This window comes from Idiotropiscis lumnitzeri, chromosome 2, assembly GCF_059441095.1.
Source record: "Idiotropiscis lumnitzeri isolate Australia: NSW breed Sydney's pygmy pipehorse chromosome 2, RoL_Ilum_1.0, whole genome shotgun sequence".
Classification (NCBI taxonomy): Eukaryota; Metazoa; Chordata; class Actinopteri; order Syngnathiformes; family Syngnathidae; genus Idiotropiscis; species Idiotropiscis lumnitzeri.
The window spans coordinates 22715266-22738090 of record NC_142392.1 but is presented as its reverse complement, the minus strand read 5'-3'; the positions used below and the strand labels follow the sequence as shown (position 1 = coordinate 22738090).

At 43.3% G+C, this 22825-nt stretch overlaps 1 pseudogene; it reads left to right on the top strand.

The window, feature by feature from the left end:
* The window catches only part of LOC148342005 (uncharacterized), a 78423-nt pseudogene that overhangs the window by 20484 nt on the left and 35114 nt on the right, over positions 1 to 22825 (top strand).

Below are 22825 nucleotides of genomic sequence, written 5' to 3'. Positions count from 1 at the left end.
GATAAATATTTACTTATACGTTTTTTGCCAAAAGCTTTATTAACATTAACAAACACAGTTATTAATACGTACATAATATAGAAAAGACAAAAAGAAGAGCCAGGGGGATTTTAAACAAAAATTCTATATGAGTAACATAAAGCAACAGCTTTAGTATTGTTGGAGTTGAGTCACCGTGGAAATGAGAAGTATTTAGTAAATCAACTTTTAAAAGCCAAACTTACGCCAATGCGTGTTCGGTTTTTGTACTCAAGAAGAAAAGGGTCAAATAAAGACTCAACAACTGATTAGAGTTCCGATATTTAGTTTCTTCCATTTCTGGAGTTCAGGAAATAGTACAAAGACAGATATCTGGGTGGCTTTTTCTTAATCTCACGAGAAACTGCACTCGGGCGAGCACAGTCAAAAAATGTGCACCATCTTTCAGCCCAGCTTCAGTTTTTATAGGAGTTTTTTATGTCAAGAGTAATGTAGGTTGAATCGGTTGAATCGGTCGTCCTCGCTCCCTCCCACGGCACGGGTCCACGTCCAAGGGAAGGTCCTCCCCAGGTTAGTCATCGTCTGGATAGTTGATTCCCGTCTGGTCCCCAAGACTGGCACGCCAAGGCTGGCCTTCTCCGGCTGGCAGTCTCTCCGTCTCTCTCTTCGCTGGCATTCCTCTGTAATCTTGTCGATGTGCATGTGTATGTGTGTATGTGCACGTGTATGTGCAGGTGTAAGTACGTGCCTGTGTGTATGCATGCGTGTTCATGTGTTCCGATCTCCAATTGTTATGTCTTTCGGAATGTATTTTTGCGATAGTGTCTATGTGACACCTCTAGTGCCAAATTTGGTATGTTTGCATCTCTACAGCCAATGTGGAGAATGAGCGTCGTATTAGATCATGAAGTGCTGTGAATGCAAGTCATGGAAATGCTATGTGTGCAAATTTGTTCTCACTACCCAAAATTTCAATTAAGTTCACACATTTAAACTAAGTACTATAAATTTAGCATATGAGAAAAATATAATAAATCAGAAAACAGGACTACAATCCCAGTTATTCTTGTGACCCGTGCTTCTACTTTCATCTGATAAATGCTTTTTGTTTCATCAATGTTTAACATATTCCGTAAATATGAACCTGCTAAATTAAATAATTGACCTTCTGTCCCGTAAGTGTTTAAAATAATGCCAGCAATCATAATACAATCCTTCATTTATTGCAGTCGTCTTATCATTGCAGTTGTCAGGGTCGCCGGTCGGCGAGGAGGAGGTGGACCCAGAATGCGAGGAAGCTGGAGAAGGTGTAACTTAAGCAATTTATTAGGGGACCAAAATAATGACAGACAACGGGGCAGGGTGCAAAATAAGAAAGACGAACTTAACGTGGCAAACTGGATCACAAGAGTGAGGAGCAAGGACAGGGACAAATGCTAGGGGGCGAGAGCGGGGGCGAGAGCGGGGGCGAGAGCGGGGGCGAGAGCGGGGGCGAGAGCGGGGGCGAGAGCGGGGGCGAGAGCGGGGGCGAGGACAAGACCATGAACGAGATCAGAGAGCGGTCGTGACAGTCCGTAACGGAGCAATGCACTCACAATGAGTTGTTGGAGTGAGGTGTTCAAATAGTCCAGTAATTAGGGGAGCAGATGGGCATCAGGTGTGTGAGGGTAACGGGGAACAGGTGCGTGGCTGGTGGGAAACGAGTGCTGGAGGGAACGTCCCACTCAGCTGACTAAATAAACAGAATGAGCACATGGCAGGAAGGTGAAGAAAATAATAACAAAAACACTGACATGACCGACACGGGTTATGACAGCAGTATTTTTTATCATTGCAGCATTTTATTAATTTTCCCTCTGTACCATATAGACAGACATTCGGAGTGTTTCCTTACACTTGTAAATGTTGTGGGATGTAAGTGTGTATATACACATGGGGATTTGTGTGTTTACGTATATACTGTGTATATTCGCATAGGTTTGCTTTTTCTGAATGTCTGCTGCTAATGTTATACATTAACGGCCACATTGCACCGCCGCCTCGGTGTGATCTATATCTTTGCTGCTGTAACACTGCAAATTTCCCCATTGTGTGACTATTAAAGGACATCTTTATCGTTATCTTTAAAAACCTTGTGTTGGTGCTTGCAAAATAATTTTCCATAAGATTAAGATTGAACAAAATGGTGAAACAAAAATTAAAAAAGTAAATACTGTAACTATTAAACATTGAATACTAAATTATTCCTAAAACAGATCAATGAATCTTGAAATTAATAGTGAATTATTGTAGTTTAATGAATACTGAAACGAATAATGAAATATTACAGTCCTTAAATAAATACCGAAATAACAAATAAATAAAACAGTGACATATTTTAATTTGAAATTCGCAATCACATCGCAACCTGTCGAAAAACCCTGTAAAAAGGCAAAGGTGCAAATATCTTGACATAAAGTATCACTTTATCATGTCAACTGTTAATAATAGGGAAATACATTTGGAATACTATCCAACCAACAACATGGTGTCAGATGTGAAAACAAAACCAGCAACAAAAGTAAAATTCAATACATCTCTCAAGTTCATATTTGGGAACTAAAATGTTTCTTCATGTGCATCTTGGGTTTTTCTCTATGTTTAGAAGATAACGATGATTTGCATCGCAAATGGTGACATCTGTCGGTGAGTTGGTGACAGTGCTCCACAAAGCCAGCAGCCAATCAAATCACAGCGGGGTGTGTCCTGTTCTTCGGTTTTCGTGCCGAACAGACTGCCATTTTCTCGGAGGAAATTCTTTCAGTGCGACTCTGAAAAGACGACGCCATCTTTCATTCGTCTCGTTGAACAAAGAGAAGCTCACGAGTTATCGCCAAGCAGAGATCAAGTGCGGATTTGTTGAGATTGTCATTTGAAAATGTGTCAAAGAACGACACCCAAGTACAAAGAGGAACTTTGTGGAATAAAAGAAGAGAACGAGCAACATCTTCAACTGCTGGACGAAGTTTGCAACCAGCCTCGTGTTGTGCCACTCAAAGCAGGTTTGTACACGTCTTACTCTCATTTGCTTTGTAAAGAACGACTTTCTATCGTTAAAAATATGCATCACAACATTAGGTTGTTTGGGGAAATCGTTCAAGGTTATTGCCGTTTTATTTTTAAATGTTGCCTTTTACTTGCCGGTTTGCTGAACATTTGTTTATGCCAAATGAAATCAGTGCAGAAAATGGATGCCAAAGAATAACCATTAGTGGGGGGTAAACTCCGTGTTTTTTTTCCCAGTTTAAAATTTGAACTGATTATTTAACATTTTACATATTCCAGTTTTTATACGTTGTGAAAGAAATTAAGTTTGTCATGTCTCAAAACTATGCTGACAGATGTAGTGTATTTTTATATCCACTGTTGGAGTTGAGCCACCGAGAAAATGAGAAACATTTAGTAAATGAATATGCAAAGCCAAATTTACTCCAATGCGTGTTCGTTTTTTGTACTCAAGAAAAAAAGGGTCAAATAAAGACTCAACAACAACTGATTACAGTTGCGATATTTTAGTTTCTTCGATTTCTGGAGTTCAGGAAATAGTACAAATACAGATATCTAGCGACCTTTTCTTAATCTGACGAGAAACTGTACTCAGACGAGTCCAATCGAAAAATGGCGCGCTGATCTCAGCCCAGCCTCACATTTTATAGGTTTTCTATGTCAAGGGTCATGTAGGTTGAATCGGTCGTCCTTGCTCCTTCTCCCGTCCACGTTCCACGTCCAAGGCTGACCTTCTCAGGCAGGCGGCAGTCTCTCCGTCTCTCCTTCCCCTGTAATCTCGTCAGTGTACAGATTGTGTGGTGTATGTTTTCCCAGATCAAATTATGTGTTTTTGGTGTTCTTGATAGCGTCCCGGTGACGTCCTCCCCGGCCCAACTTGATATGTTTGTATCTTCTATGGCCTATGTGGAGAATGTGTTTAGTCGTATTTGTCCATGAAGTGCGATCTGGTTTGTCATCAGTTTGACCTGAGCAGACTGAATCTGTTTGTTCTGAATGAAAGTGTGGGTCATGAAAATACAGTGTGTGCAAGTTTGAGGTCTTGCATTTAAACTAAGTCATATAAATTTAGCATATGAATGCATCAGTGAACACCATGACTACAATCCCAGTCAATCTTATCGATGCACTGTACTTCTACATTCATTTGATAAATTATTTTGGTTTAATCAATGTTTAACATATTCAGTAAATATGAACCTGCTAAATTAAATAATTGACCTTCTGTCCCGTAAGTGTTTAAAATAATGCCAGCAATCGTAATACAAACCTTCAATATTCATGTCCGGTGTGGCCATTTCCTATAAGAAGGGAAGGCCAGAGAGAGGGGACACCTTTCCCTTTTTTCTTTTTGGGGAGACTTCTTTTGACATCAGCATGTGGCGAGAAGAAAATCTCTTTCTAACCAAAATGACTGTGTCAGAGAATCTTTTTCCATCACCAATTCTGCCATGCTCGGCGACCTGTCCGGAGCGAAGCTGAGCCAGACCCACACATCAACAACAAAATATACCACATTTTTGGCGTCACAAACAGGATTCTTGCTCCATTGAGGGTCTCAAGGGTGCTGGGGCGCAGGCGTTCAACAGCCGGCCGGCTGAACTTTCGGTGAGATGCTTTTACTCACAATGGGTGTTGTGCGCCTGTGTCCAAGCGGTCGGGGCTTTTGGGGTCGTTAAAGAAAGCTTGTGCGTGTGGGTCTGCTGGCTGATTGGTCATGGAAAATGTCCCTGTGTTAGTTTCAATTATTGTTTAAACAAGAGGCCTCTATAAATGATTAAAAAAAATATGATGGGAACTCAGTAAATGGGGACGAGTGTGGGAGAAATGTGCAGAAGATAAAGAAAAGAAAGGTCTAGTGGTTAAAGAAATGAGAAATAAGAAGTGTAAAACTATAGCTATAGACAACATAGTCGTGAATAAGCTCAGTTTGAGCACAGACCCTGGCCAGGGTGTAAATTTTAGCAGGAAATTTATGAGCTGAAAATAGAAATAATGAAGAGCAGCGCGCGTCCACGTATCGTATTGGGCACTTTGTGGCATGGAACACAGTAAGGATCGAGGCGTACCGTTGTGTGGAGAGCCTGGGGCTGAGCCGACAGTTTCGCTGGTACGTAGCAAGAATAATGCATTAAGTCTGGGCCGGTTCGACTCCGCTGTTCAGATATGTACCCTGTGATTACTCGTGTTCTGGTCAAGGCCGCGCAAAATCAAAAACCTGGCTGCGGTCCGCCCCGTATTGGCACAGGATGTACGCAGGGGTTTGTGAAGAGATGAGATGAAAGTACGTGGAAGTTCGGCCTAATTAGGGGGGTTGCTGCTTCGTTTGTTTTTATTGTTATTTGTGTTGACACATGTGGGGCATGTGTCAAAGGGGGGAGATAGGTGCAGTATTTTGTTCTCATAATTGTTTTTACATGTAAGGATTTTTAGGTGTTAATAGGACATGTCAACGATGATCATGCAGAGGTGAAAGAGTAGAAGATTGGGCCCAGCAGGAAGAATGCAAGCAGAGCCCTGAGAGATGAAAACGTTAACATATGGTTCAGGAACAGGTCTGTTTGACGGCAAAAGTCTGGCTATGGTAAACAATTGATAATTAGACCTCAATGATTGTGCAGTTGAAAAAGTTCATATATTGACTGTGCAAAGCTAAAGTGAGAAACTAGGATTAACTATTTGGCAAACACGAGAACGTATTTAGTCTCGAGGAAGACTGAATACAGTAAAATTGCAATAAGAAGAACAATAAACCAGCCCTGAGTGTTACAATGTCCTGGAAACAAAAGTTTGGGATTGCCCCTGAGGGTGAAATTCCTCTCTGAACTCCTCCTTTTTGCCCCCGGCAGCAACTCATGAAACAGGGAAACTGATAAGAGATACAATTTTGTTGAAACAGAACATGCAAGGTTAAAGGTCATGCAAAACGAAAAAAAAAAAACCATCTAATGTTCCATACTTCAGTTTGGCGACGGATGTGCTACGGTAATTCAATTAATGGAACGACATTTTGAGATGGAAATGACAGGAATATGATGAATTATCATGTTATGAAGGGACTTTTGAGATACAGTAAATTGATATAAATTAAATTAGAAATTTTTAGTCTGCGCATAATCCACTTCAAAGAATACTGACTCATGGGTTGAGGAAAACGGGGTTATATTAGTTCAGTGGTTCTCAATTATTTCCTGTCACGCCCCCCCTACCAAGAAGAAAATAAATTCGCGCCCCCCCACCACAATATTTTTACATTTCGTTCTAATGTACATGTTCTTTGTATATTAATGTTGGATTGTCAATAAAATATAACTTAACAAAGCTAAATTGATAAAAATATATAATTTTGAGAACGACTATTGTGAGGATCTCGAAACTCAGCACTCTGTGGTGCGAATATTGATGGGATGATAAATATTTACTATACGTTTTTGTTTAGTTTTTTTAACTTTATTAACATGAACAAACCAAATTAATACATACATAATATAGAAAAGACAAAAAGAGCCAGGGGGATTTCAAACAAAAATTCTATATAAATAACATAAAGCAACAGTTTTAATATGTTGACTACACATTTTTTTTTATGTTTACAATCCGTTTGACGTCAAACCGCTTTGTTGTGATGACGTCAGCCATTTCCGTGTTCCAGCCTGAGAGCGTCTGCTAAATTGCTCACGTAGCCATCGTCTTATTTTGTTCGGATACGTAATGGTTGCAATCCAACATTTCTGTTCATAGCTGCTGGCTCTCCGCCCGAACGCGGTTTGAGTCAGACTTCTTTTAAAAGTCGAGCGTCCATCGAAGCAATTAATTTTAGCGATTAGCGCGTTTAGCGCCAACTTGCTCGCTCTGCTGCGGCGCAAGATAGCTTAGCATTTAAAGAGCGGCGAAAGAAATCACTTCAACGAGCGACGGGGCGACGCTTTTTTTTTTGTTAATCAGGACTGGGCGACACGTTTTTTTTAAAACCAGTACTGCGTAAACTCTGGGCTCAAATAGCTTTGACGAGCTCAAACTCGCATTGTCTGAGATCGCCTTTTTCGGTCCCAAAACCATGCAAAAAAGCATGTTCGCCAGGGTCCCACGCGCCCCCCTCAGCATCACACCGCGCCCCACTATTTGAGAATCACTGTATTAGTTAGTTAAAAAAGAATAGCTAAATTATAGTTGATGTGTTCATGGAGATTGAATATGAATCATAAACAGAAGACAAAACCAATTGGCATTGGCATTTGTAAAATATGATGAGGGATTAAGTTGGTGAGCTCTTATGGGAGACGGGGCGAGACGCGAATGGATTGAAGCTTCCGCCAGTGACACGTCCAATAGTGTCACCACCACACAGCTGTGCCGGGTGGCCGTCCTCGAGGGCGTGCGCCTCCCAGTTACTGACATCATGCGAAACAGTCCGTCAATGAGAAACTGCTCATCAGTATGAGTAGAATCCCCGTTTTTGCATCGATGAAAGAAAATATTGTATAGGATGGAGAAAAATAATTGTTACACTTGCAGGTTCAGGGGGACAAGAGTGCTAATTCACCCGGAAAAGAAAAAAGAATATGGAAAAAATAAATAAAATAAAACAGAGGGAAGCAGCTAATGCAGCAGCCGACGCATGCAGCTCCCATTGCGTCTGCTCTTTCCGTTTCCGCTGCTCCTTGGCCAGGTTCTGGTGACGCAGTGCCCATAGCAGGCTTGTTGTCCGCACCTGCCGGTCAACAAGGTCACGTAAAAGAAGTAGGGGTGGTTATAGACATGGGTTGTGAGTGGGACGTTCTTTTGCTGTGGGGTCACTGGGTCATGAGCGGTCCAAGCCGAGCCACTTCCTGAAATGTACCATCCTGTGGTCCAGCGCCATGCCTGTCACAAAGAGCTCCACTAGCACGGGGCGCCACCGCTACCCCCTCCTCCGACAACGCTTCTATGGCTTCCAAACGCACACTTGACGCCTCAACCCGATTGGGACCACATTCCACGATAGGGGTGCCCGTGGAGCCTCAGCATTCAAGGACCGGCAGGTCTTGGCATTCCGGTGACGATTGATGGACAACAGTTTTTGATGGTGGAACAAGATGTTCCACGCTTTGCAAGCTTGACGAGCAACAGTGAGCAACAACACTGTCACCCTTGTGGGACTCTTGACATTGGCCGAGTCACTGCCATGGACCGAACCCGCACCTGTGAAACACTGGAATTCGAGTGGGACTGAATTTCCAGAAGGGACTGAATTTGACTGTGCACATCCGCCGGGGGAAGCATATGTTGTCCTGCGTTCCAGTCGACTGGGCAGCTCTGAGACCAGGGTCTCCATCCTCCCGCGGGTGGTCCGTCCTGTTCCTTCTCTGGTCTGCGTAGTGTAGCCGCCTCCACCCCTTCAAACCACCAATTGGTCCTTTGCATTGAACACTCAGTTCTGATGATTTGGTTTTTCAGGATGCATTCACCCAATTCCGAGGGTCAGAAGTGCATCTTGCATTAGGATTATGTATTTGTGATGTCTACCGGTGCTGCCTCGCATGTGTGCCTTGCCCCAGAGCAGAGGAAACGGTATGAATTGTCTATGATCGCTGAGCCACAAATCACATTAACTATCGGTGCGCATCATCATACTAAAGTTTTCGGCCCATTGGTGAAGACTTTTGGCAGAGTTAATTTCAGATGTAGAATACTCCATGTCACTTGCAGGGTGTGGTGTTTCAGCACCCAATCCGAATTCTTCTGTTACGGAACATTTTCCGAATTTCTTGACAGTATGGTAGACAGTGAATGGGTCACTCTGAAGCGAAATCTCTGTTTGCGTCTCTGCCAGAGGGGTTGTGGACCCGGGTCTGACTGATGTTGTGCTCTGCTCCACAGCTTCTCCAATTTGTTTTTGCTATATCTGAGCCTCCCCCATTTGACAGAGTTAATGCCGGTACAACCTGGCGGACTGCTCCTCGCAAGTGACAAAGACAATCTTGGCTTGTCTCGTTTTTGACAAAAACTCTGACATATCTTGTTCAAGCAATTCCTTATGGAATGAGTCAACCTGACTCTCAAAACTGTGCACACTGCGGCAAAAAGATCAATGGCGGTTGATTAATTTTAGTGGATAAAGCACAAAGGATTAAGTTTTTTTTAAATAAATCAAGTACATATTGGTCTTATTTATGAAACTTTTACTGGCTCGGTCAATGAACCTCGGGTGGCCCTGCACTGTTTTGTGCACGTGTGCATAGTTTCACCCCATCCAAGCAATTAAAATACATTGAATGCCTCCATCCAGGGTTGCACGGATCTCATCAGTGAACAAGCGCATGCTGCAAGGAATGCATCTGCATCTTTGGCTTACTATGGTCTCAAAAAGGCTGAAAGTCACAACCCCCTTTTCTACCTACAAGTCCAGGAACATTTAGTTCCTGATAAAGTTCCTGTGGCCCAGGTGGTTTGCATCTCCCCCGCAACTTATAGTTCCTGGTAATTTTTGCAAATGACAATGATGACGGAACAATGGGAGGTGTTGTGTTACTTTGTTACTCATTACTGACACCCTACGGCTGTTAAGCATCATTGCGGTTACAAAATAATTCAGTGAACTCATAATATTTTGGTGTATCTTCGTCGAATTTGAATACATATTGGATAACTTTAAAATATACAGTCATTATTCAAATATGTCAACACGAAAGTCAGAGTGAAAGTGTTGTTGCTGAATGCTTATGTGTAAGAACTTTTACTCTTCAAACGTAATCTTGTTTTAAAATTTATTTAGAAACAGAAATTTTATAAAAATAAAAAGAGTAATGTCAGAACGTACTAGCAGGATAAATGTCATTTTGGGTAAAAAAAAAACAAAAAAAACAAACGTTACTCATGCAATAAATAGCGACTCTGATTCCAGGGCCCCTTTAATTCTTTTAGGGATGCAGGTTATCATGAAAGCAAAAAGTACCCACAATGAAACTATCTATAAATGCAAAAAGAAATACTTGAAAACGTATTTCGCTTGAAGGATTCCTATTTTATCAATGACATTATGTTGCGATGGCCCCCAGTGGTCTGCATCAATATTTTAGGGTCCCACAACAGGTGTTCCATCAGACGCACACAATAACCTGTGTGTGCTAACTTCAGCTCGCTTCCAGAAACGCCTGGGACGATGTCAGGAATGAAATCGGGCATCAGCCGCAACGTGCTTCCTTTTTAAATGCTCGTTTATCACTGTTGTGCTGCTAAAAGGAGGTTTACATCAAAGGACGTAATTTATTGAAATGCCCCCATGGTCTGGTCCAAGTCGGGGTCGCACGCATTGTTCCGTGTGCGGCAGGCACCAGTCAAGGTAGTACGGTAGAAACAATATAAGGCAAAGTCGACGCACAAGGTTTGACTTGACCAAACCAACTGTATGTTTGTCTTTTTGTGTCCGACAGACGTCAGTGAAAACAATCTCTGTTCTGTGAAAGAGGAGCCAGACTTGACTCACATCAAAAAGGAGGAGGAGATGAACGTTGTCCATATAAAGACTGAAAATGAAAACAAGGATGAGAGTGAGGACAACAGAGGGGCGGAGCCTCCAAGCAGCAGCTCAAGTCATCACGTGACAACAGAAGGTGATGAAGACCACTGGGGGCCATCACAAGCACATAATGAGGACACATTAGACGCTCATGACGATGGTGATACTAATGATGATGATAATGGGCAAGCTAAAGGTGAAAGGGTATGTCACACTGACTCATTCACTTCAAAGCTGTCTTTAAAACCGCACACGAGAACACACAGTGGAGAAAAAACATTTTCTTGCTCGGTTTGTGGCAAAAGCTTCTCTCGAAAGTTTCATTTAACAATCCACACAAGAACACACAGTGGAGAAACATCTTTTTCCTGCTCAGTTTGTGGCAAAAGCTTTTCTTTTAAGTCAAATTTAAAAACACATACACGATTACACACTGGAGAAAAACCTTTTTCATGCTCAGTTTGTGGAAAATGCTTCTCTCGAAAGGCAAATTTAGTAAGGCACACAAGAACGCACAGTGGAGAAAAACCTTTTTCCTGCTCAGTTTGTGGAAAATGCTTCTCTGGAAAGGCACATTTAACACAACATACAAGAACACACAGTGGAGAAAACCCTTTTTCCTGCTCAGTTTGTGGCAAGAGTTTCTATCGAAAGGCAAATTTAACACAACATACAAGAACACACAGTGGAGAAAAACCTTTTTCCTACTCAGTTTGTGGCAAGAGTTTCTCTCGAAGGTCTCAATTAATAATTCACTCAAGAACACACAGTGGTGAAAAATCTTTTTCCTGCTCTGTTTGTGGAAAATGCTTCTCTCAAAAGGCAGGTTTAACATATCACACAAGAAAGCACAGTGGAGAAAAACCTTTTTCATGCTCAGTTTGTGGCAAGAGTTACTCTGACAAGTCTAATTTAACAAGCCACACAAGAACACACAGTGGTGAAAAACCTTTTTCTTGCTCTGTTTGTGGAAAATGCTTCTCTCAAAAGGCAGGTTTAACATATCACGCAAGAAAGCACATTGGAGAAAAACCTTTTTCATACTCGGTTTGTGGCAAAAGTTTCTCTGACAAGTCTATTTTAACAAGGCACACAAGAACACACAGTGGTGAAAAACCTTTTTCTTGCTCGGTTTGTGGCAAAAGCTTCCTGCATAAGTCGCATTTAACAATCCACAAAAGATCACACACTGGAGAAAAACCTTTTTCCTGCTCAGTTTGTGGAAAATGCTTCTCGAAAAAGACATATTTAACAGAACACACAAGAACACACAGTGGAGAAAAACCTTTTTCCTGCTTGGTTTGCGGTAAATGTTTCTCTCGAAAGTCTGATTTAATAAATCACACAAGAACGCACACTGGAGAAAAACCTTTTTCCTGCTCAGTTTGTGCTAAGAGTTTCTCTCAAAAGTGGCATTTACAAAGCCACACAAGAACACACAGTGGAGACAAGCCATTCAGTTGCAGCGTTCGTTCTAAAAAATATTGTCACTAAACAGGGAGCTGAGAGACACGATTGTGCTGGCGAGAATTGCAGCGATCCTTGAAGATTAAAAAAAGACAAAAAAAATGAAAGAACCGACTCTTTGTGGTAAGATGTAAATGTGATTTTCAATAAAATATGATGAAATTGAATTTTGCAAAGCTCTTTTATTGAGATCAGTGCCAGAAGAACCACTGTCTGAGTGGTGATGATTTTTTTTGTGTGTTTACTTCAAACATGTAAATAAAATTTATTGCTTTTGCCTGGTACAACATTTTTTAACATTATGCTTTTCAGTTGTCTTTTTAATCGCATTTAATGGAAAAGGTGTGAGAAGAAACAGTGCTTATGAAATCGGTGCCTTCCACAATCATCAATAAAATCACTTGTTCCACTTGCTCAACTCGCCTTCATTACGCTGTGAAAAGGTGAAAAACAGAACTCGAAGTTGAACTAAAAAAAGAACCAGAAAGAGAAACGCAAATAGTCTCAGTTTCTCTTCAAGGTTTTGGTATGTCAGGAGTTGGCAATCTGATGGCAACTGGAGTCAGCGCTGGTTTTCTCGTTGTGTTTGGCTGGCTCGTATATGTATGGTTCATTGAACAAAACTCAAACTCTTCAAATATCCCCTCAGATACATTTAATATTTCGCTTTCTGAATAAATTTCTGACTGGCTAAATACACTTTCTAGGTTGAGCTCTATCAAGCGTTTGGGGTTTGTTGCTAAGCAGAATCTCACTTCAGAAAAACTATAATGTAAAAAATACTTAGGTATTAAATTAATTCAATAACCCGACCCCGGATGAGCGGCAGAAAATGGCTGGATGGATGGAATAATTTAAATTGCATACATATTCAAATGAACAAATATGTTCAGAAATATTCAAGAGTGAAATAAGGTTTAAATTGATATTGATATAATTTAACATTAAAATAATTGAATAAATATTGTAGTATTATATAAGCAAGCTTAAATATACATTGAAATAAATTTTAAAAAAGTCATGTATTTTTAAATGGCCTTATATAGATATGGGAAGTTCAAAGAAGTGACCAGTCTTGGTTCTGAAGTTCCGATGTAACCAGATACTGCCCTGAGAGAAAATAGGCCTGAGCATTGTTTATGGTGGGGGCAATTCTCTCGCCAGGTCAGTGACCTTCCAGGGTATGAGAGTAATTTAAGGTGGTCACGAGTAGACTGGTCGTATCAAAGGGGAGACGCATCTGTTCTCCCTCTGGGGGACTTTTGGAGGGAAATCCCGAAGACTAGCGGAATGGGAATGCATATGCAACAAGGGAAAATTAGATATTCATGTCCTATTTGGGCATTCCCCATAAGAAGGGAATGTCTGAGAGGGGGCTCGCACGTGCGCGGAGCGCACACACGCACACATTCTTTTTCGAACCAGTTCTTTTCCATCACCAATCCAGCCTTGCTCGGCTGCCTCTCCGGAAGGCAGCAAGGACCCACACTTCAAAGACAAAATATACGACATATTGAAAGAAAAATAATACTCAAATATTGAAATAAGTATAGAATTGAATGAATAAACAACAAAGAAATAAATACCTCCTGGAAAATATCCTTATTTATCAACATTTCTCAAAGCACAGCATTTCGATCAGATTGAGTTCTTTCTTGCACATTCTTAAACAATCGTAAGTTTTTTACTTTTAATTTTTAAGTTAATTCAGTGCATTTCACACCTGTGCCTTCAGTGAAGTCCTACTTTGTCCTACTTGAATGAATCCCCATCAAAATACCATCATTTATGAAACCACGGCTGGACAAATAATATCCAGAAACACACTTACGCACCACTGAGTGAGTGTTGGACGATATAGCTTCTCTTGAAAGGTCCGACTTGAAAATGTCCTTGCAAGTGTATCTGCAATAAAAATCACACTTTTCCCTCCTTCGGCCATTGTGGTTTAAAAAAAGCAAGAATATATTTCAGATTTTCGAACGGCCGCCAGTTACGACTTTTTGGTGTGTTGATTCGGCATAGCGCCGCCCCCTCACGAGTGAGTATCCAATCACAAAACGCGTTCATCACCCTCAGCATAAGGCCAGCGAAAAGGCTCACTGTAACCAACTCGTGATCTGATTGGCTATCGCAACCGTCTAACAAATTTGAAAGCTCATTGACTTTGACAGAAGAGATGCTCGCACAATTGCATCTTAAGGCCTCGGAACGCATAATGCGCGCTCCTCGTATTGTGAAACCTGCCCAGCAACACGAGCGAACGGAATTCTGATTGGATTCAAAACTCTCACCTAAAAATACAACGCTCAGCTATAATATAACATCAATGTGACGATTATTATCATTTTTTTTATTGATTATGTTTGGCCAACAGAGAAGGCCTTGAAGGCCCACCACTGAGTTACTTAATAGCCTAAATTAAACTTTACTTTCATCAATCGAGTTAAAGTTATGCTTTATTGTAGGATTTATGTAATTAATAGTGAAGGATTGTATTACGATTGCTGGCATTATTTTAAACTTTTACGGGACAAAAGGTCAATTATGTTATGGTCCGTTTCCGTCATGTCTTGTTTTTGTTTACGTTTGCTCAACGGGCGTGGGGGCGTTTCTTTCCAGCGCATGTCCTGTCATGTCGTCATGGCTGGAGAGACGCGCCCACCAGCCACGCACCTGTCTCTCGTCAACCCACTAATTACGTCACTATTTAAGCCTCCTACGCTGACTACTCGGCGTTGGTTCATTGCCCTTTCTTGGATGTCACTGTTGCCCTTGTTCATTGTCCATGCTCATTGTTCATTTTTCATTGTCACGGTCGCTTATCCCTGGTTCCTGTCCCTGCGTCCTAGTCCAGTTTAGTTCTGCCCAGCCGTGTTTTGTTAGTCGTCGTTGTTTTGCACTTTATTTCGTTTGTTTGTGCCTAGTACCTTGTTTGCCCTATTTTGTTAATTAAATTCCCTTTAAGTTACCCTTGCCTGACATCCCTTCATTTTGGGTCCTCCTCTACCTCCACCTTCCGATTCCTAACAAATTATTTAATTTAGCAGGTTCATGTTTACTGAATATGTTAAAATAATTTATCAAATGAAAGTAGAAGTACAGTGCATAGATAAGACTGGGATTGTAGTCATGGTGTTTACTGATTCATTATATTATTGTTATCCGTTCCTACTCGGTTTCCTCCTGACCGTGGTCGGGGGGGACGCAGGGGAGATCCGTCTCCAAGGCCGGAGTTGCCCTGGGATCGTGATCGGCGCACGTCGTCGAAATGCGGAGCCCTCCCAATCAATAATAACACGCCAGCAGGGAGACAGTGGTGTACCTGTAACCTCACTTTATTGTTTTCATGCTCTCCCCTCTTCCATCTTTTTCTTCCACTTTCTTTTCATACAACACTCGACAAAAACATCCGCCCCCTCCCTCCTCCACGCATGCGCACACCCACACGTCACGCAAGCTTGTCACCATAGTCGCAACATTATTCTCATATGCTAAATTTCTCTAACGTAGGGTGGGGGTCTTATGGGTTAAATGTAAGGACTCAAACTTGCACACATAGTATTTTCATGACCCACACTCTCATTCAGAACAAACAGATTCAGTCTGCTCAGGTCAAACTGATGACAAACCAGATAGCACTTCATGGACAAATACGATAAAACACATTCTCCACAGAGGCCATAGAAGATACAAACATATCAAATTGAGCCGGGGAGGACGTCACAGGGACACGATCAAGAACAAAAAACATAACAATTTGATCTGGGAAAACATACACCACACAATCTGCACACCGACAAGATTACAGGGGAAGTAGAGACTGAGAGACTCCCGCTGTAAATTATGGCAACGAGGCTCTTGTCTTATAACGCGTTTTAATGGCGTTACCACTCACCACAACTCCCCACTTGCATGAACAATCTCGCGAGACCCCTGCGAGACAATTGTGACACTCAGTTACCGTGAAGGTGCAACACAGTCGCAAATATAAATTTAGCACCATTACATGACATCTCCCCTCTTTTGTGTTATTTTCAATAACATCAAAACAAGCATTTATTTCCCCAACTGGGCTGCAAAATGCAAAAAAAAAAAAAAATAAAGATGCCTCTCAGAAATCAAGTTAACCAGAAATATGCACCAATCAAACAAATCCCAACAGCATGAGTAATTTTGGCATCGGTAACAAACAATCCCACTTTTTTCTTCAACAATCTACTTAATTTCCATATAATTCTCCAGTGTATTTTTTTTCCTTTCAACTCCCCCTTTTTTTTTTTTGTATCCCCCCCCCCCCAAAGACCATGAGTCTCAGTCTCTCAGGTCAAGCCTGTCAACTGGTTTGCACACCCGTCCAGAACGGGTCACCACCCGAGTAGGTGGGGAAGTCGAGGATGTCGACTCACTCCGGCATACAGAAACGGTGTCGTCTATGCCGGTGTTGACAGGATGGACATCCGTCAGCTTGTAGTCTTCGGACGCTGCTGGGACTGACTGGGGAACTGGCCCAGGTTTGAGGTGACGGCGGTTCCGCCTCAGTTCTGCTCCTTGTGGTGTCCGTATGATGAAGGACCTAGGTGTTGTACTCTCGCATGAAACCACAGCTGGCAAACACCATGACTTCTCGTGATCCAATTTGGAAAACACTTGGTCACCTGGATGTAAAGAAGGCAAAGTTCTGGCTCCATGGCGACGGTTGAAGTAGTGAGTCTGTTTAGCCTTTTCCTTCTTATCTGTCTCCTCCACATCTGTCCTGCTGGGCCACTTAGGTTTGAGGTTCTCCTCCAGTGTTGGAAGTGTTGTTCTAATTTTTCTCCCCATCAACAGCTCAGCTGGGCTGTAGCCTGTCATGGAACAGGGAGTAGCTCGATGACACATGAGCGCCATGACAGGGTCCTCCTGCTTCAGGATCCTTTTAGCTGTCTGCACTGCTCTTTCTGCATGTCCATTTCCTTTTGGATGATGAGGGCTGGACGTGTAGTGTTGGAAGCCGAGCTGTTTAGCGAACTGCTGGAATTCAGCACTTGTAAACTGGGGACCATTGTCACTCACAATCTCACTTGGAATGCCGAATCTAGCGAAAACGGTTTTCAAACTTTTTATTAATTGTGCACTCGTTGTAGATGGCAGGTGTAATATTTCAATAAACCTTGAGTAGTAATCCGAGATTACAAGGTAGTTATGTTGTTTAAATTCACAGATGTCCATGGCTACTCTCTTCCAAGGTCGCTCCGGAAGCGGTGTGGATAGGAGTGGCTCCTTTTGTTGAGTTCTTCTCATTTCGTAGCACACTTGACATGATGCCACGAGCTTGCATATTTCTGATGAAAGTCACCACACGGATGAACCCGCTCTCTGTCTACATTTGATGAGGCCTTGATGTCCCTCATGAACTTTCTGAAGTACTTCCCCTCTCATTGATCGTGGCACAACAATCCTACACCCTCTCAGAATTAGGCAATCGTGCACTGACAGCTCTGATTTAACTTGAACATATGCTCTAGCAACTACTGGCACTTTACTGATGTGCTCAGGCCATCCTCTCTCTATTAGTCCTGCAACACATTGAAGTTCGGGGTCAGCGGCTGTCGCTACCCTAATTTCCTCCAACTTGCCTGTAGATGCAGGGATCCCTTCCACCACACTAGCCATATAACAGGCCACATCGCTATGCGTTTCGTTTACAGTGTTTGCGTTAGGTAGCGGGCTGCGTGACAGCGCGTCCGCAACAATCAGGGTTTTCCCAGGAGCATATTCTGCGATAGGGTTGAATCTCATTAGTCTCATGAGAAGACGCTGGCAACGTAAAGGTACATTGTCCAAACTTCGATTGTTGATGAGAGGTACAAGTGGTTTGTGATCAGTTCCCAACTTGAACTGTTCCAGTCCGTTAAGGTATCTGTCGAACTTCTCGCACGCCCAGACACCAGCCAATGCTTCCTTTTCTTATCTGTGCGTAGCGAGATTCTGCATCGCTTAGCCTTCGGGAGCAATAAGCTACAGGTTTCCAATGATCTCCATGGAGTTGCAGTAACACACCACCCAGTCCATAACTGCTCGCATCAGCCGACACAGCAGTTGGCATCCCCACATTGTAGTAGGCAAGCACCGGTGCAGTTGTTAGCAATTCCTTAATGTTCTCAAAAAGCTGCTTGTTGAGCGTCCAGACCACATCATTCCTCATAAGCTTATGCATTGGCTGACCCACCGTTGAGAGGTTTGGAATATACCTTCCTAGGTAATTGACCATTCCCAATATCCTCTTCAGCTCTTTCAAATCACCTGGTGGTGACAACTGCCGTATAGCTTCCACCTTCTCTGGGTCTGGCCGGATGCCAGACCTGTCGATGAGGTGTCCAAGGAATCGCACCTGGCTCTGTTTAATTGAACACTTATCTTTGTTGAGCTTCAGGCCAGCAGTCTGGATGCGTTGCATCACCTTCTCCAAGTTGTCGTCATGCTCCTTCTCAGTAGCCCCGTACACGAGGATGTCATCCATGAAGACCTCAACCCCTTCAAGGCCCTGTAGAGTCTCCATCATCTTTCTCTGGAAGATCTCTGGTGTACTTGTAATTCCAAACGGGAGACGTTTAAAGTTGAAGCGGCCAAAACGAGTGATGAATGTAGTGAGCCTACAGCAGTCTAGATGGAGAGGTATCTGGAAGAACCCGCTGGCTGCATCCAAGGAAGAAAAGACTGTAGCTCCGCTTAGTTTCGCTATTATGTCATCAGGTGTGGGCAAAATGTATCGTTCTCGTTTAACAGCCTCATTCAGCCTTTTGAGGTCGACACAGATGCGGGCTTTTCCTGTGCTTTTCTTCAGGACTGGCACCATGGGTGCACACCAGTCAGTGGGCTGCGTAACCCTCTCTATTATGCCATTTTGTTCCATCCTCTGTAACTCTTCTTTTACCTTTTGCAGCATGGGCAGAGGAACACGTCGCGCTGTGTGTACGGCATATGGTTGAGCATTGTCTTTTAATTGTATTCGCACCGGTTCAGTCTTTAAAGTCCCATGTTCACCGTATGCTTGTATGTGGCCTCTGTTGGTCACCAACTCATCTATTCTCCTCACCAGTTTCATTTTCACAGACATTGGCAAGCTGAGGAGGTTATTCACCGTGCGACCACGAATAACATAAACTGCGAGAGGGTAGGTTTTGCCTTTATCGGTAACTGTGCTTTGGATCAGACCTAAGCACTGCAATTCACCACCTGGACTATCAAGTGGAATGTCAGCAGGCTGCAGTTGTGTTTTGGGGGTGAGCGAGCGGTAGGTCTGTTCGCAGATGACGTTCACGTCTGCCCCTGTGTCAATTTTAAATTCTGCTGGGGTAGATCCCAGCAACAACTTCACGGCCCATTGCTGTGAAGTCCCATTTGCTTTTCTCACTGACCCAAGGAAATACGGTTGCTGTTGCTCCGGTTGCTCTGTGACTTCACTCACCGCCGCTTTTTTATTCCTACACACTCTGCTCCAATGTCCCACTTTGTTGCACGAGTTACATGTAGATTTCTTAGCAGGACACATTTCATCCTTATTATGCTTGGCTTTCCCACATTTTCCACATTGTCCATAACAGCTCTCCCTCTGCTTGAAGCGTTGCTTGGTGCACCTTTTAAACTTGTTGGTCACCTCATGTACCATCCCAGCTGCTTCTCCTTGCATGCTAATTTGGGACGTTACCTCCTCACACTGCCTGACCGTCTCAATCGTCCGCGCCAGTGTTAGGTCGTTCATCAGCTGCAGTTTACGTGAAACCTCCTTATCCAATATTCCCACGACGATCCTGTCGCGAATGTTCTCCTCTCGGGTCGCGCCGAAATCACAATGTTCCGAGAGCTCGTACAACGCACGAATGAAAGTCTCCGCCTTCTCGCCCGGCCGCTGTGCGCGCTGGTGGAAGCATGCGCGTTCATGTATCACATTCCGTCGTGGCACAAAATAGTCGTCGAACTTGCCAAGTACTCGTTCAAAGTCATTTCTGTGTCCATCTTCGGCGAATGTAAACGTCTTGTAGATGTCCTCGGACTCGCTACCCATGGCGTATATCAGGCTGCTCACCTGCACCGCGCCCTCTTCTCTGTCGAGTTTCGTGGCGGTCCCGAATCTCACAAATCGCTGCTTCCAGTCCGGCCACTCTCGTGGCTTATCAAAGGGGAAACCCGTCGGGGGATTAAACTTGGCCATTGTTTCGAGTTCACTTCTGACACCATGTAAATGATGGCAACGAGGCTCTTGTCTTGTAACACGTTTTAATGGCGATACCACTCCAACAACTCCCCACTTGCATGAACAATCTCGCGAGACCCCTGCGAGACAATTGTGACACTCAGTTACCGTAAAGGTGCAACATAGTCGCAAATATAAATTTAGCACCATTACATGACACGCGCCTGCCTGAAAAGGTGAGCCTTGGACGTGGAACGTGGACCGGGCGAAGGAGCAAGGACAACCGATTCAACCTACATTACCTTTGACATAGAAAACCTCCTATAAAATGTGAGGCTGGGCTGAGATCAGCGCGCCATTTTTCGATTGTACTCGTCTGATTACAGTTTCTCGTGAGATTAAGAAAAAGCCGCCCAGATATCTGTCTTTGTACTATTTCCTGAACGCCAGAAATTGAAGAAACTAAAATATGGAAACTCTAATCAGTTGTTGTTGAGTCTTTATTTGACCCTTTTCTTTTTGAGTACAAAAAACAAACACACATTGGAGTAAGTTTGGCTTTTAAGGTTCATCAACTAAATGATTCTCAATTTCTCTGTGGCTCAACTCCAACAAACTCTCTCTGCGTGGGTTCCACAAAAAGAGCAACTCTTCCAGCTTCTCTCTCCTCTAAGGTACAAAACACAGTTTTACGCTTACAATGCAAACTATGCCCCAATTATTAACCAATCAGGAGTCGGAACCTTGGGCTGATTCTGATTGGCTGTTTACTGTCCAATCGCATCTTACAACAGTGCGACGTCCGGGAAGACTCAAACACGGGCCGTGTCCAAATTAACAGGCTGCGACCTCCGAAGGCTGCTTTTTCGGCCGCATGACGTCACTTTCGGCGCGACACGACCGCGCGTGGTGTCCAAATTCACGGCTGTCACGTGCGACCTTCGAATCCAGCCTTGGAATTGGTCTTCGTTTCCATGGAGCCAAGGCCGCTTGGCGCAACATTTACGTTCCGCCCCCATGTACTTTGCTCCTCTGTTCGACACAGGTGATACGTATTTGTGGTGGATTTATGAACGGCTTGGATAATCAATGGATAATCAGCGACGAGCGCCAGACCGAAGGCATCGGCTTAGCAAAACATTTGTATTATTTAATTTTAAACGATGGAACCCGAACTTTTCTTCATTATTATTTCACTTTTTGGTTTATTTCCATTTTGTTCTTGAGGAGAGGAGGATCACGCTTTCCCATCGCAGAGTTGTCCTTTATCGAAGGAATGAAGTAAGTTCCAAATACGTCTATCAGCATTTTCACACTATTACCAACATTGACAGGTCAATAGGGTTATAACGTGATTGTTACAGATGAACTAAAAACATCAGTAGTACAACTTCAGTAGTACATGTGTTAACTTCATAATAGAACAAATATCGAATGGAAATGATATAATTATATACATTCTGAAAGAGTTTTTATGAATTTAGATACTTGTGACGGCTTTATTGTCCCCGTGATTAGTTTGTACATATGGCAAAACACCAGAATACCACTAGAGAGTTTAGGGCCAGAGTTATTAAAATTAAGTTGGTGATACTGTAGGAATGATGCAAGCAAACGAAACAAGTACAATAATTAATGCGTTCATGTTTTTTTTTTTTTTATTCAAAACATTAACAGCCAAGAAGTCCATACTGCAGGATAAACCTGGGTGTGCCAGTGTTGGATCGTTTTTTCAATGGAGAGGATCTCCAAACAGACTTTCGCCTGAGCAGGGACTTATTCAGAGTGTTGCTGAACCTCCTGGACCAAGACCGACGACATGGATGGGGTGTCGAGATAGAGGTCCTTGTCTTTCTCTTCTGGCTGGCGAGTGGGGCATCATATCGGGTGGTGGCACGAGCATTTGGGATGCCGCGGTCCACTGCCCACTACATCATCCACCGGGTCACTGGGGAAGTGGTGGCTCTTCGCCACAGAGTCATCCACTTCCCCAACACTGCAGGAGACCTTCAGGCAGTGACCCAGGGATTTGCAGGGCTGGCGAAGCACCATGCATTTGCAAGAGCTGCTGGAGCAATAGATGGTTGTCATGTCCGAATCAAGCCTCCAAGTGGCCCTGATGGTCATGACTACAAGAACCGCAAGCTTTTCAGCAGCATAATCATGCAAGCTGTGTGTGACCATCAGGGTCGCTTTCTGGACATATTCTTGGGTTGGCCTGGATCAGTCCACGACTCCAGGGTCCTCCGGCACAGCTCTCTTTACCAAAGAGGGCTGTATCCTCCTCCAGGGCACTTCATCTTGGCAGATGAAGGGTATCCGTGCCTCCAGCGACCACTCCCCCTCATCACTCCTTACAAGCGGCCGGTGCAGGGCGTGGGGGCCCGGCGCTTCAACGTTCATCATTCCAAAGGCACGCTCTATTATTGAGCGTGCCTTTGGAATGATGAAGGTGAGATTCCGGGCCATCTTTTTCCGCACCCTGGAGGTGCACCACACCTTTGGCACAAAATAATCTTTAACTGAATCATCAAACAGCACAGCCACACAAACATGGCAAAATATCAGAAGATGTAATGAATGGTTAATAAATCTATCCCATCTTTTGTAGTGACATGGCAGCCATCTATTGCCCCGACCATCCCTGCAAACCCCCACGT